Source organism: Miniopterus schreibersii, assembly GCF_964146895.1.
Source record: "Miniopterus schreibersii genome assembly, chromosome: 9".
Classification (NCBI taxonomy): Eukaryota; Metazoa; Chordata; class Mammalia; order Chiroptera; family Miniopteridae; genus Miniopterus; species Miniopterus schreibersii.
Genome location: NC_138118.1, coordinates 24,571,536 through 24,587,543, shown reverse-complemented (window position 1 = coordinate 24,587,543; position 16,008 = coordinate 24,571,536). Strand labels below are relative to the sequence as shown.

At 34.0% G+C, this 16,008-nt stretch overlaps 1 pseudogene across 1 annotated transcript; it reads left to right on the top strand.

The window, feature by feature from the left end:
• Positions 1-13,408: 13,408 nt before the first annotated feature.
• LOC308561709 (cell division control protein 42 homolog pseudogene) lies at positions 13,409-13,913 on the top strand (annotated as a pseudogene). The gene has a single exon. The product of its transcript is annotated as a cell division control protein 42 homolog pseudogene (transcript).
• Positions 13,914-16,008: the final 2,095 nt, after the last annotated feature.

The window sequence follows — 16,008 nt, the reverse complement described above, 5'->3', positions numbered from 1 at the left end:
GCCTCTTACTCTTCTTCCAAAATTTATAAAAGTCTGAGTTTATAAAAGTCTGTCCTTAAAAATATGAGGGTGCTTTATTTCATGAGAAAATTTAATTCTGCATTAGCAGATCTAAACCATTTTTTAACCATTTATGTTAAAAAACAAACACCTACATATTCATAATTAAGTGAATCTACTTTAAATTTTAATACCTGTAATCAACATAACAAGGTGAATTCTTTCAAAAAGATATAAAAGACCATATCAAATCATATGAAAATGTATTTCTTATTTCAAAATTTTTACAACCATTGAACTTTGGTATAAAACACAGCTATTCTGATTATTTTCTTCAAGTTATAATAATTATTTGTGCATAACACTTAACACAGAGACCATTTATTAAATGTTTCTGTGTGAGATACTAAATTTTAATTCTTAAATTATTTATTAATTATTCTATGTGCTCATTCTGTGTCATACACAATTTAGATACTGGGGATTAGACAATAGACAAGACAGACAGTGTTTTTGCTCTTATGGATCTTAATTTTATTAACTTTTATGAACATAGTAATATCAGATATAAGTGATATGAAGACAATAAACAAGGAGTATTTGGAATATATTTTGGCAAGGTTGGTAAGATCATGTCTCACAGAAAAGGTGGAATTTGAATGTGACCTGAGAGGTCTGAAGGAACCACCAGTGTAAAGACCTGGGTTAGAAACTTACTGCAACAGAGAATGGCAAGAGCAAACAATTTTTCAGCAATTGAAAGGAGACCAGTGTGGTTAAGCAGAACGATCAAAGGGGGAAGAGTAGGAGGGCATAGAACAGAGATTGGGTAGCTTTTATGGTATGGAATCTCAGTATGTATTTAAGAATTTTCCTGAACATTCCTATATTTTCATTTAATAGATGAGTATCGTATGGACTAAATGCTTGGGTTCCCCCCAAACTCATAGGTTAAAGCCTTAATGGCTAATGGAGCCTTTGGGGGGTTAATTCCGTTTAGACAAAGTCATAAGAGTAGGGTCCTGTCATGGAATTAGTGTCCTTATAAAGAGGAAGAGACACCAGAGCTTTCTCTTTCTCAGCCATGTGGAGGACACAGAGAGAAGGCATTGCTTGTAAGCCATGATGAGGGATCTCATCTGGAACCAAATGTGCTGGCGCTTTGATCTTGGGTTTCCCAGCTCCAGAACTGTGGGTAATACAAGTATTTTGTTTATGCTACACATTCTATCATATTTTATTATAGCAACCTGAGCTAAGACAAGTATGCTGTAGAAAAAGAGTGAATCACCATGGTCAGACAGCAAATGAATAAGAGATCCAAAGCTCTTTGACTCTAATCCTTTGCTCTTAGCCAATGGCCAACATTGCAAGCTTAAGCTCTCTTAAAATGTTAAGAATATATTTGAAATTTTTAAATATTCAGTCTAAAAATAATGGTAATAGAAAGCATCTCTGAATATCAATACGTTTCAAGAATAATATATTACCATAATGGAAGTTTTAAATTGTGTTTAGGATTAATGCTATGCATAGATGTATCATCTCATATGAGGATCAAGGGAAATGATTCTTGGCCAAATTTGTTACCTATAGTTTTAATCTAAATGCCACCATTAAAGACTCATTATCATCAGTTAAGCAATTTGCAAAGAACATAGGTTCTCAATGAATCAAACAAATGCATTTAATAAAACAAATGCACTGAACATTATGTGACAAAAAGAAAAGCAGCCTATTTCTGTGTTTTACTATAATCATAATGTAATTTGGAGAATATATATGTATATATGTATATATATATGAAAAATTAATGGGGCAAAAATATATGAAATATATGTAAGATTGTAAAGGTGAAAGTGTTAAAGAAATTCAAGAGAGAGAACACACTGGAAGCTGAAGGTCAGAGAAAATTTTATAAATGAGTTAGAACATGAGCTATTACTTAATGATTAGCTACAGTCAGAGAAGAAAGGCAGGATTGTGAGGACACAGTGATATGTAAAGATAAAGAAATGTAGGAGTGTTCAAAGCAAATTTATATCTCTCAAGAGACGGGCAGAGTTGACTTTAGATGTGAAATATGCAGAGAATGAAATGAGATAAGAGGCTGGCAAGATAAGAGAAAATCATTTTATGGTTGAATTTTCTGCTATGACACACAGCGTGGAGGAAGGAAATATGTAAAACATGAAACTGACCAGATTAAAGTAATATCTAATAAGAATTTAATCCAGGTTTGGAGGTGAGGATGGTAAATTCTTAAAAACGTAACATGAAAGATCACAAATTAAAAAATCCATCTCAGGAGATGCCAGAATGCAATAATCAATAGACATCTAGATACGTATTTTTAAGAAAACTAAATAGAAATAATCACATTTGTCAAATCTTAATATTTTGTGTAATGGAAGTTTGTGTTACAATTAGGAAGTGATACATGATTTAGTTATATAGAGTGCTTACATTAGAGAGTCCTAACACTCGGTATATGTGTGTGTATAAATGTATGTGTGCATGTTTGTGTGCATGTATTTACATGCATGTGTGTTTCTCTGCACGTTTGTGTTGGAGGGAGCAAGTACAGGAGTTTGTTTACAAAATAGTCATAAAGGGTCATTTGAGACCATTGCTTATAGAAATCATTGAGCATTACAATCATGAAAATGATTTCAAAGTTTCTAAAACATCTTTACTGAAATCTTCTAACATGTGATTATTTTAAGTCATTATTGAGTTGCACAGATACAATTCAGCATTACTATGGATTTCTTTACACATTAACTATAAGACCACATAATTATCCTGAAAGGGAAGCAATTGCTGTAGGGATTTTTATTAATTCTTGAGTTAGTTCTTATTGTACATATTGTTACAAATAAGCTTCTTGGGACATTTCAGCATTTATTTAAAAAATCTTTGGAGAACCAGTGATAATGATGCAATTATTGTGTGCCAACTGCTTGGTTATTATATATCACTTACAGTCACTTTTTAATTAAAAAGCTCTGAACATTCTGGCATTCATCTGCATAGTGTGAATGAACAAGAGAGTTAATTATGATAAAATGCTTTGGATTGGGCTTTAGAGAGTGCATTTTTAACTAGATCTTTATCTATGTGTTCTTGAAAAACATGTTGGGAAAATTATGTTAGTACCCTACCTCTCAGATTAGTGAGAGGAGGAGATATCTTCACACACACACACTTTTCTCTAGTTGCAGATTTGGTTTAAAAGAAAACAACACATAAGAGCCTGATGTTTACAAAATTGTGTTAAATGGAAGAACATATATTACACATATTTTTCCTGAAAAGCAATACAAGTCCCAAGCATAAAAGGATTGTGTTGTAATCAAGAATTGAGTTTCCAGATCTAGCCAGACTACACCATATAGATTGTATTTACGTCAGTTCCAGGTCCCTTGTGAAAAAAATTAAAAGCCAAGAGAAGCTGGTAGGAGAAATGCTGCATCTGGTATTTTCAGTTTGAAGATTTGGGTATAGAGTTAACCTATCTTCCATTCTTCTTTCAAAAATTATCAAAAATATAAAAGGGAAACAAGAAGCAACTCAAACTATTTCTAGGGAAGCTAGGAGATCACAGGTTGCCTAAATGGACATGTAATAGGTAGGACTGCTAATAGCTGGGAGAACACCAGGCCTTCCTGTGGTAGAGAACAGAGAGGAGATGCCACAGAGGACTCTCAGAAGGAACCAAGAGAGTACCTTTCATGAAGGGGAGGGACTGGCATAACTTTAGGTGAGAAACCTAAATCTCGTATTTACAAAGGTAGAGATGGCATGCAGGGGTTACTATCAGGATTATCTCCAGATTTTATTTAGCTTTGAAGAAAAGAGGTGGTTAAAAATATGGAATCACACAAATAAACCATACTTGCATGTAATAGTCTATTTCCATGGAAGATGGGGAGAAAATATTTTCTAACAAAAAAACCCACATTTGCCTACCTTTGTTTTCTAAGTTAAAGGAAATATTAAATAAAATAGAAATAAAATACTCAGTCATAAACCTGGAGCCTACTCTTGTACTTTTTTCCATGAGAACACTAAGATAATTTTCTCAAGTTAAAAACATTTTTAAAATCAGTACTCAAAAAGGACATGATATATATTTTAAAAACATAAATAATAAAAAAGATAGTAGGTGACAGACATTTTAGAAAAATGCTTCCATGGGATAGATGAAAATTGTAAACACCTTTTTCATTGTGAATTTAAGAAAATGATAGACTACGTCTCCTAAGAAAATATGCAGTGTCAAATAATCCTATAATAAGAGGGGGGAAAAACACTCTTGAAAAGATAAAATTATAGTGACAGAACTGACCAGTTGTTGCTAAAGTTAGAGACTGAGGAGGGTAAAGTTAAAATGGCAGCAGGATGGAGTTTTACCAGGGGAAGAAGTTATGAAACTGTTCCTAATCGTATTGATAGTTACAGGAATATATATATGTTTTTAAATTCATAAAACTACATCAAAAAAGTGAATTTTAGATTATAATTTTAAAAAATAAGTAAAAAGAAAAAAGTCTCAGATATCTGAATATATAAATTGGTTATTTATTCAACTTTTCAAAATTTTCACTTGTAGTTTGTTTTCCATGTTAAGTCCAAATTTTTCCATTTTATTTTAGCTGTTTTAAGCAGGATTATTTTTGACCCTGTGTTGGCAAATTGAAGTACTGTTAAATTTAAAATATATTAATACTTTTTGGGTTACTTAACTATGACACATTCTAGTGATTTTTTTTAATCTAAAAGGCTTTTTTAAATCTAGGAAAACAATTTATTTCATCTGAAATATTCAAACCAGCACTTTGACTCTGGACATCTAGGTTAAGAATGTCTGTGTGGAAAAATAAATTTTGAAAATTATTGCCAGAAGAATTACAAAGAATTCTGAAATATCTATTATTTAAATTAACATAGCTTTAAGTATTTTTGAGATTATACTTATTTCTTTAGAAATATGATAGGGTCTTTTCAAACACTAATACTTGTTCACTTAACAATGACAACTTGAACAAAATTCAGCTAAAATCTTTGTAACATTTACCAATCCTGCATTTTTGTCTCATTGCTTTCTATCAGTAAAGAAATCACTACATGTAGCAACCCTTTTGATGGTACATTAAACTCTGTCCTAAACCCTTACCTTAATGTTTTGTGGTATCAAGTTTTCCTATTATTTGCATGAAAGAATATTGCGTTTGCTTGTTTTCATGATGAGCTCTAAAATATCATTATGTCTAGCTGAATTTTAAATATTTCATCTTTTTAAGTGAAATAGTTCAAATTTAGTACTAAAATTTTAGACATTTTATTTTTATTTCATTTTTTATTGATTTCAGAGAGAGAGGAAGGGAGAGGGAGAGATAGAAACATCAATGAGTAAGTCCTTGATGGGTTGTCTCCTGCACGCCCCCTGCTGGAGATAAAACCCGAAACCAGGGCATGTGCCCTGACCAGTTATCAAACCACTATCTCGTGGATCATATGTTGATGCTCAACCCCTGAACTATGCTGGCTGGGCAAATTTTAGATATTTTAAATTTAAATATTTAAAATCTACACTTTTCAACTAATTCAAAATAATTTTGAATTCTTCTCTGAGACATACAACTTATAAAATAAATATCTTTTATTATAGTTTCATAATTGCTTTAATATGTATTGGTTGCTGTGTCTACAACAGGAGATTTATAAAAAGCCATTCTCCAGTCATAATTGTCTATATCTCACGTTCTTTATCTTGTTCTATATTTCTTTTCTTTTTAGATTACTGTAGAGATATATCGTTCTATATAAACAGGTCAATTATAAATAGATATATGGCTCTCTTCAATATGTTGAGCCTTCAGATTCTCCCTTTAGTACCTTCACTTGAGGGAAGAAAAATCAACTCACACATATATCTCAAGTTTCACCCTTGTCACTGACATACAGATAAAAATATTCAATTGTTTACTCAACGTTGCCACTTAGATTGTAAATGAGCATTTAAAAAAATAATAGACTTTATTTTTAGAGCAATTTTAGGTTCACAGAAAAATTGAGTGGCAAGTACAGAGTTCCCATATATACCTGCTCCCCCCCCCATTCAGCCTCCCCCACTATCTACATCTGGTGGATGCTTTTAGGAATGTTAGGAGTGGGCACTGTGAAGCATGGCCAGATTTGGGATTATCATAAAGCTACACAGGTGCCCTAAGAGCCAATTAAATATAAAATATTCTATGTAATACCCCTTTTATTGGTGCCATTTCATTGACTATTGATCTCAAGCCACTTGGGGCTTCCTTCCATTTCTCAAATCACTGAAGTCATTTCTGCAACACCACCTTCTATCTTATTCCCTCCCTTAAAATGCTAGTTCCTATTTTTAGAAGAGTTTCCTCATACACTTGCACTTCACACTCTATTTCATTTAGGATTTTGCTCAAATGCCACCTCTTCAGAGAAGGCTTTCAGGACACCGTTTCTAAAAAGTATACCCATCATTCTGAATCTCCATACCAGCTTTATGTACTCCACAGTAATTAACAAGGACAGATCATATATGTAAGTTCACTTTTTACTTCTTAATTGACTGCCCCCCCCCCCCAAGAAAACTCCAGAGAGGCAAGAGCTTTTTGCTGTTGTTTGTTTGTTTTAGATTATCCATAGCATCTAGAACAAGGAGCTTCTCCAAATAAATTTGCTGAATAAATATATGTTAAAGGGGAGATAAATCAAACTGAGCACTAATAGCCAGTGTGGTAAACCATTTCCCTGCTTGGTAGGAAATTATTTATTTCTCTGTTGCCACATCTTTTTTTCTTTATCCCTGTAATCTTATGTAGAGGTAAGCTCAAGTGACTAAGCATGGCTGAAAGCATTCTTTGTAACATTCTTTGTAAAATGAGTCATAATTCAGACTTTCCACTAATTTAGTCTAGCTTTTCTCCCAATTAGTCTTTAAAAGTTCATTATGTTTTTTATCTCTGTTTATTACAGTGGAATATAAAGAAAGATTTGTGAGATAATACACTATACTATAGACCTTAAGTAAAAGATGTCTAAAGTTAATGACTTTTGTTTATCAAATATTGAAGTGATAATTACACATATATAATTATTTTAGATTTTAATATAGTAAAATATAAGCATTAAGGGATAAAATGTGATTCTATTAAAATGCATTATCCTAAAGTAAAATGTAGTAATTTGTAACCATGTGGCTGCTTTAGAGAGTATAAATAAACCAAAGGTGACTAAAAATTGAGCTCTCCAAAATCAAAACCAAGCCTTATTTTCCCAGCATAACACGGTACCGGGAACTTAGAAGCTGAAATAAATATTAGCCGAATAGAAGACTGTCAAATTCCATACAAAAGTTTAGACTTTTTCTCTTACATATAGCATTATGATTTTAATAAAAATAATCCTGATTGCTCTTGAATACCTTTTTTATCCAGCAACTATCTAGAAGTTTCTTTTTTTTTTTTTAAATTTTATTATTGTTTAAAATATTACAGATGTCCCTTTTTCTCCCCAATGACCCATTCCACCTCGTTCCTTCCCCTTCTCCAGTCCCTCTCCCCACCATTGTCCATGTCCTTGGGTTGTGTATATATGCACATAAATTCTTTCGTTACTCTCTCCCCCTCCACCCACCCGCCCTCCTCCATCCCTCTGACATTCATCAGTCTCATCTATGCTTCCATGTCATTGAATCTATTCTGTTCATCAGTTTATTAAGTTCTTTAGATTCCACGTATAAGTGAGATCATGTGATATTTGTCTTTCGCTGCCTGGCTTATTTCACTTAGCATAATATTCTCCAGGTCCATCCATACTGTCCCAAAAGGTAGGAAATGATTCTTCTTGACAGCTGCGTAGTATTCCATGCTGTAAATGTCCCACAGCTTTTTTATCCACTCATCTACTGATGGGCACTTGGGCTGTTTCCAAATCTTAGCTATTGTAAACTGTGCTGCTATGAACATTGAGATACATATATCCTTTCTGATGAATGTTTCAGGATTCTTAAGATACATTCCTAGGAGTGGAATCACTGGGTCAAAAGGCAGCTCCATTTTTAATTTTTTGAGGATCCTCCATACTGTTTTCCATAGTGGCTGCACCAGTCTGCATTCCCACCAGCAGTGTACTAGGGTTCCCCTGTTTCCACACCCTCGCCAGCACATGTTGTTTGTTGATTTGTTGATGGCAGCCATTCTGACAGGTGTGAAGTGATACCTCATTGTGGTTTTAATTTGCATCTCTCTGATGATTAGCTACGTCGAGCATTTTCTCATGTGTCTCTTGGACATCCGTATGCTGCAGCAATCTTGAGAAAAAAGAACGGAATGGGAGGGATCACATTACCAGACCTCAAACTGTATTACAAAGGCACTGTAATCAAAACTGCCTGGTATTGCTACAACAACAGGCATACAGATCAATGGAACAGTACAGAGACCCCAGAAATAGACCCACACCATTATGGTCAGTTAATATTTGACAAAGAAGGCAAGAGTATCCAATGGAGTAAGGACAGTCTCTTCAATAAGTGGTGCTGGGAAAATTGGACAGATACATGCAAAAGAATGAAACTAGACCACCAACTTTCACCATACACAAAAATAAACTCAAAATGGATAAAAGACTTAAATGTAAGTCACAAAACCATAAAAATCCTGGAAGAAAACATAGGCAGTAAAGTCACAGACATCCCACGTAGTGGACTTTTCACTGATACATCTGCTAGGGCAAGAGAAACAAAGGAAAAAATAAACATATGGGACTACATCAAACTTAAAAGCTTCTGCACAGCAAAAGAAAACAGCCTCAAAATACAAAGGAACCCCACGGTCTGGGAAAACATATTTGCCAAGGATGAATCTGATAAGAGGCTAATTTCCAAAGTGTACAAAGAACTCATAGCACTCAGCAAGAGGAAGACAAACAACCCAATTAAGAAATGGGCAAAGGACCTGAATAGACACTTCTCCAAAGAAGTTTTTTATTTGCGTTTTTTTTTCCCTGTAAGTGCTCATGAGTTCAGAGCTCCAAGTATTTAGATTCAAACTAGAAGTAACTAGGTAGGGGCAATGACTAAGAGAATAAACATAAAAATCTCATGATGTCATATTTGTGAACTTTTTCTCTTTTTTTGCTACTCCTGCCAAAAGGATAATATTCATCTTTGTAAATTTTCTTTGGTAAAAATTTGTATTCCGTTAGAGACACCCACAATGCTCATGAATGACCTTACATAGAGACCGTAGGAAAAACAGACAGTGTGGCTTAAGGAGGCCACAATGTCCCTGGCACTTCAAAATATTTCTCCCATCAGCCTGTCAAGGTCCAGTTTCTTCTTCATTAAAGAAAATCTATTTCCTTAAATTACGTTTTTCAGCCCATCCCAAATCCTATTCCTCCTTTATCCATAGCCATCTACATAATGTATTTAACATTAGGATATATCTATGGACCTGTCTGTACTTTTGAACATTGTTTTCTGACTTCTATATTCTTCACTTCTACTTAGTATCCTACAATATGTATCACTACATTTTGCATATTGTTTTAACTCTTAATGTACATCTCTCTTGCTTATAAATTCCTGTTATCACAAGAAATGCTGGAAAACATATTTGTACACATGAGTGTGTTTTTGGGTGTTTAAACCCAGCAGTAAATTTAGTAGGTCATGGATACAGGCACAATCAACTTCCCTGAGTACTAAAATGGGGATTTCCAAAGTATTTATACAATTTACTCTAGTTTTCACTTTCTTATATCTAAGTCATTTTATATCTGTTTTTCTTTTTATTTCTGATGACAGTTAATTTTTTTATTTGAATTAGAGTTTCTCTGATCTCTTATGATTGTATCTTTGCATATTTATTTATTAAATAGTTATGTATCAATTATCATGTTCCAAGTACCCTTCAAAGCCCTTAGTATATATTACAGTTATCCATCAATATCCACAGGGGATCGGATCCCCCACAGATGCTAAAATCTGCAGATGCTCAAGTCCCTTACTTAAAATGGCAAAGTATTTGCATATAACCTAAACATATCCTCCCTTACAATTTAAATCATCTCTAGGTTACTTACAGTACCTAAGACAATATAACTGCTATGAAAATAGTTGTTATACTATATTGTTTAGGGAATAATGACAAGAATAAAAGCTTATACATGTTCAATACAGATGCAACAGTTGTAGGCCTAACTACATGTACAGATCAGCAACAACAAAACATCCCCCCCCCCAAATTTTCTCAACCTACAAGTGATTGGATACACAGATACAGAGCCCATGGATACTTAGCTGAGTGAGCTAAATAGTGTTTAATCTCAATTACATATAGTTGAGAACTGAGTTAGGCAGAAGTTAAGTAATCGCACAGCTAATGAATGGTAGAAGTAAGATTCAAACCAGGCTGTTTTGTTCCAGGGTCTGTGCTCTTAAAAATTTTTTTAATGTACTAGCCACTTGGATTTCTATGTCTCTCCCATTTGTATCTTTTGCCCATTTTCTCTACTGATACTGAGATATGTCAGTGAGCAAAACAAAGCAACTTGCTTTCACTGAGGTAGATGATGAATGGTACTGTGGAGAAAAACATGGAAAAAGGTATGGACAAATACAGGGCATGTGGAAATTTACAATTCTCTACAGTGTCAGAGAAGAAACTTCTGATATTGTGATATTTAAGAATAAACATAAATAAATTGAAGGATAAGGCAGTGGAATAACTAGAGGAAGACTGTTTCTCACTGAAGGAACACATGGCCAAAGTCACAGGTGGCAATAGACTTGGGGTGTCCAGCAAGGAGGCTGAAACAGGGTGACTAATGTTGTAGTAGTGATAGGAGATGAAGATAGGCCTGGAGGGTTATGAAGCAGACTGTATATGATCTTGTGGGGAAGGTGTACTAGTCAGGGTTCTCCAGAGAAGCAGAACCAGTAGAATCATATGTATCTATATTCATAAATAGTCAATATAGTCATCTATATTAAATATCTTATTGGTTCTGTTTCCCTGGAGAACCAGACATGCATACATTCAATTGGGCAGGAAGGACCTATTTTTTTCTTCCTTTGCTGTTCTATTAAGGCTCTCAGTGGATTGGGGGAGGCAAACAGCTTGACTGAGTCTACTAATTCAAGTGCTGTTTTCTTCCAGAAACACCTAGAAGGAGGGCTTAGCTAATATCTGGGCACCTTGTGATCCATTGAAATTGACACATAACATCAACCATCACAAAGGACTTCAGCTTTAACTCTGAATGAAATGGGAAGTGAATAGATGGTTTTAAGCAGGGAATCTTAGCCTGCAATAAAAGGAACACTACATGACAGAGAATTGACTATACAGAGGTGAGGGTGGGGCAAGACGAGCTAAGAGAATGCAATCAGGCAGGTAAGAGATGATGGTTATGCCCCACTTAATCACGATGTGTGATTTTTGATAAATTATTGTACAGAATTAGCTAAAATTATGTTTATAATTTATCTTATTAATATTTACCTATTAATTAGGCCTTTAAATATTTTTCTAAGTTTTAGTAAAATTATATTGGCCTTTTCTTTTTACTTATTTTTATTATTTGTACCATCTCATATAAATGGGATTAAATGTATCTTGAAAGTCTGCTAGACGTTACCTAAAGGCATATTATGACTACCATTTCCATTCTTTTCGATATCTATATTTTTAAAATAATTTTTAGTACATTTGTAGGAACTTTTGGCAGCTTCTATTTTTGATGAAATTTTGTAATTTTATTTTTATTTATTTTATTTATTTATTTTATATTTTTTTAAAAATATATCTTTATTGATTTCAGAGAGAGGAAAGGTGAAGGAGAGAGAGAGATAGAAACATCAATGATGAGAGAGTCATTGATTGAGCCCACAACCCGGGCATGTGCCCTGACTGGGAATCGAACCCCAGTCTCCTGGATCCTAGGTCGACCCTCAACTGCTGAGCCACGCTTGGCCGGGCTGTAATTTTATTTTTAAAATAACTGTCTTTAGCTATTAAATTTTTAATTCTGTTCTTTATTTGCGTTTTCTCCCCCTTTTTTTGCCCTGTATAAAACTTGCCTGAGGTTTGCTTAAATTATCATTCTTTTAAAGTACCATTTTTTGTTTTCTTGATTGCTTTCATTCTTCCTTTAATTTATATACTTCCTTGTAATTTATTATTTTATTTTTTATGTATTTTCAATGATTCTCTATTCCATTATTTTGTTTATTGGGTTGAATGTGTAACTCATTTTCTTCCTGTTTATTTTTGGATAAATAATGTATTCAAACTCTTTACTGTTTTTCTAGATAAATAATGTATTCAAAGCTGTTTTTCTTCTCTAAGCACTGCATTAACCATTTGCATAAACTTTGCAATGTAATTTTTGTGTATAAGTATTTCATAGATTTTCTCTTAGGTTTATAATTATCTTTGGATGATTTATAGTTTTATTAATTTTTAGACCTATCTCATTTTTAAGCTATTACTTGGTTATACATTTCTAATGGTATTGAAGGTTCTTTGTGTTTTGTTTTGTTTTTTAACTTCTGGGGTTCCTATCACTAAAGTATTAACACTTGTATCTCTATATCTAAAGTTTGATTTTGTGTTCTCTACTCTTTATTTCTTCCTTTCCTTGTTCTCTAATTTGTTCTCAGGCTGTATCTATTGTGCCATTTAACTCTTCTACTAAATAATTTATTTTAGTTCTTATATTTTTTTGTATCCAGTGACTCTACTTAGTCAAGTTGGTGACCAGTTGTTGTTTTTTTTCATTTATCCCATACCTTTATCCCATTAAATTCACTTTTAATTTCTAATTTAAATTCTAATTCAGTTTGGTCCATCAATCTTGCTAATACTTGCCCAGGGTTGTATCAAAACAAAAATGTCATTGGACAATGTTAGGCAGGTAAGGAAGATTTTATTCAAGGCTATTACAATAGGGGAGAGAGACCAAAAACAGCCTGAACTCAACTCCATTGAAATAAAAGATTATAGGGATTCTAAGTGCTGGAATGATAGGGAGATATTAGGTTTTTGTGTTTGTTAATTGGCTGTACCAGAAGGCAAAATAAATTATCTGGTATCTTTATGACAGGGGTTAGTTTTGCAACTTGGAACAAGGTATCCTGAGAGGTTAAGCTCTTACTCTCTTACAGAAACTGAGATATTGGGGCACTATTATTCTCAATGATTACATTTCAAAGCCATAGTTCCCAAGTCCTTAAACAGAATGTTCTTAGGTTGTAAAACTGGAAAGAAACTTTTAAAAAGGTTTACATTGTAGCCCAGCAGAGAAATATTATCAGATTTGAAATATTTAAAGTGGATAAAAAACTGTTTCAGCAATGCAGACAATTAAATGCATTGTAGGCAATGGTGCCATCAGTAAGACAGCCTACACAACAAACAAATTTCCATCAGAGTGTGTACCGACTGTTTTTGACAACTATATGGTCATAGTTATGATTAATGGAGAAAAATTCTACGTACTCTTGGACTTTTTGATACTACAGAGCAAAAGGATTATGAAAGATTACACTGCTGAGTTATATACAGATGATTTTCTAGTCTGCTTTTTAGTCTCTATTCTCATTTGAAAATGTGCCAGAAAAATGGGTACCTGAAATAACTCACCACTGTCCAGACTCATTTTTTGTTTGTTGGGACCCAAATTGATCTCAGAGGTGACCCCTCTATTATTGGGAAATTTGCCAAGAACAAACAGAAGCCTGTTACTCCAGAGACTGCTGAAGAGCTTACTAAAAGGCTGTCAAGTATGTGGAGTGTTCTGCACTCACACAGAAAGGACATAAAAATGCATTTGACAAAGCAATATCAGCTGCCTTGTAGCCTTCAGAACTAAAGAAGAGCCACAGGTATGTGCTGCTATGAACATCTCTCCAGAGTCCTTTTTTCACAGCTGGTGTCATCTCCATACTAAAAGCAATGTTTAAATAAAACTAAAGATTAAAAATTAAAATTTGTTTTTGTATTAATGATAAATGCCCTGCATGTACTCATATGCACTTGTGTGAGATAAGGCCCATAGGTACGGTTGCTTTCCCCCTGTAAATAGTAGTTAATTTTGAGTATTTGTGCATTGTCAGAAAAGTTATCAGTACTAGTTTTTGTTTTGTTGTTTCAAAAAGATATACATGCAAATGTATATATTTTTATTTAAAAGCAAGGTGTCCTTGTGATGACTCTGTAACAAACTAATTTGGGTTGTTGAAGCTGCTTCTGGGTTCTGTTCTGGAGAGTGATTTGGGACATCTAGTTTTTTTCTGAGGGAGGGGTAGTATGTGGGGATTTTTTTTTTATTTAGCCATTTTTTAAAAATTTATTAACAATCAGACTGTCCTTTAGGAGAGAACGATGGAGTGATTCCACATTTCACTTTCTAGATCTAGTTTAGAAAACATATTCCCCACCTGGTGCTCTTTGGAAGGAGTACAGAAAATGCCTTATTTAATAACATACTCCTTTTTGAAAGTTTCCTTTCCTCTCTACCTTTGAGTGGGTCCAGTATTTGATGAAACTCATGAAAGTGAGTGGAACGTCTTATCCCTCCTCTTTTCTAAGATGTACTATATATGTGACTGTGACTTTCAAGGAAATTTGTTAGCAATTTGCTGACATTTTTAGTTAATTTCTAGCTTATTTCACTGATAAATGAGGGAAAATATTGCACCTTTTGAAATATACCAAATGGATTAAGTATGTGTTTAAAACAACATGTATTCCCTGTCAGTCCTTCTTTGTTTTATATGCTTAGCATTGATGTGCAGCTTAGTAGTGTATGATACAGTGTTCTTAGAACACAGCTGAAGACCTAGTATTTGTGAAGGATGGTGCCAAAAGACAGATGTCTGTGGGAAGATTCACATCCTCTTTCAAGTTAGGAGGATGGAGACCTGCTTCATTAAGAAGCTAGGGGTGGGGTGGGGGTGGGGAGAACATTTAAGAACATGGGTACCAGTCAAGGAAATCCCCTTATTTCTGTTTTGCATGAGGAACCATAGAGCAGCCAATAGAGGGTCTCCAGTTTAATAAAAATCATGGAGTCTTAGCATGGAACAGGCTGATGAGTCTCAGAGGGAAGGTGGGGGGGGGTTGGTGGATGGGGAGAGATTAACCAAAGGCTCTATATACATATATGCATAACCCATGGACACAGACAATAGTGTGGTGAAGGCCTGAGGTGAGAAGTGGGTGTGGGGTGGAAGGGGTAAATGGAAAAAAAAGGGGACATCTGTAATATTTTCAACAATAAAAATAAAATAAAAACAACAAAAAACTTCATAAGTTTTAATAGGGATTTTACAAGCTTATTTTGGTCGCAGTTTCCCATTTTTAAAAATGTTTAGTTTACCCGGCAAGCATAGCTCAGCAGTTGACCATCAACCTATGATACAGGAGATGACAGTTCTATTCCCCATCAGAGCATACGCCCGGATTGCGGGCTCAATCCCCTGTGGTGGGCATGCAGGAGGCAGCCAATCAATGACTCTCTCATCATTGATGCTTCTATCTCTCTCCCTCTTACTTCCTCTCTCTGAAATTAATAAAGATATATTTTAAAAAATGTTTAGGTAATCTTGATCACCTTTCCCAAATGCTAATTCTTATATATTCACTAGTGTTGAACCAATGCGTTCTCATGACTTAATACTTTGTATATGCATTCTTTTCAGATGTATTCAACAATAAAAAAAAAAAAAAACCTTAAAAAAATAAAGAGATTTACATATCAAAAGGGAAGAGAAAAGACTTATAATTATAAGTTTTCTAAAGTAATTGCTTTAAAAAAGGGAAGTCAGGACACAGATTCAAGAAGAAGTCTGTCTAAAGTTAGTATAAGTTGATGGAAAGGTTAAGTGGTGTTGGTCAGTTTTTCAGTTAGTTGTCTTTCATGGTAGTCATGATCTTTAAATATTGTGGTATT